This window comes from Embiotoca jacksoni, unplaced genomic scaffold (assembly GCF_022577435.1).
Source record: "Embiotoca jacksoni isolate LCO1_2020_lvr unplaced genomic scaffold, fEmbJac1.0.p SCAF_92, whole genome shotgun sequence".
NCBI lineage: Eukaryota > Metazoa > Chordata > Actinopteri > Embiotocidae > Embiotoca > Embiotoca jacksoni.
In genome coordinates, this window is record NW_027185450.1 from 90,001 (window position 1) to 90,284 (window position 284).

The following is a 284-nucleotide window of genomic DNA, read 5'->3' on the forward strand; positions in this document are numbered from 1 at the left end:
CGGATCTATGTCTACCGGATCTATGTCTCTAGGTCTTAGAGTTAAAGTAAAAATTTTCTGTTTTCTGGCGGTAAACCTGAAGAACCTGGGGGAAGATGATTGGAGGAATCTCGTCTGACGTCACGGTGAGCGTATTGCATCACTTCCTGTCTACAAACATTGTGGCTAGTGTTACTTCTCTGTTATTTCAGCTTCTTTTCCTGAATTCTACGTATCTTAACCCTGTCTATATATATCTATATATATACATATCTAACTCTATCTATATATATCTATATATATCT